The sequence below is a fragment of the Lathamus discolor genome, chromosome 3 (assembly GCF_037157495.1).
Source record: "Lathamus discolor isolate bLatDis1 chromosome 3, bLatDis1.hap1, whole genome shotgun sequence".
NCBI classification, from domain to species: domain Eukaryota; kingdom Metazoa; phylum Chordata; class Aves; order Psittaciformes; family Psittacidae; genus Lathamus; species Lathamus discolor.
In genome coordinates this window covers 59616974-59617263 of record NC_088886.1, presented here as the reverse complement: position 1 = coordinate 59617263, position 290 = coordinate 59616974, and positions in this window count along the sequence as shown.

Below are 290 nucleotides of genomic sequence, written 5' to 3'. Positions count from 1 at the left end.
GAGCTTCTGCAGGGTGTCTTCATTGTCTCTTTTGCAAGAAATCTAAACCTATGTGAAACTGGTCTTTAGCCCGTTGGACATAAATCAGATAGGAAGAGTCTTTAACCTTAACTCTGTCCAGTGTGAGCCAGGAACGTGAATGAGCCCAAATCCACAGCCTCCAGCTACCTGCAGCCCATGGAGAATTTAGATGGAACAGATTGTTAGCAAAGTAGCTGAGCAGGTGGGAAGATACCAATCTGAGCAGAGATTCTGCTGCAGAAAAGTACATTTTGCCCATTATTGCCAGT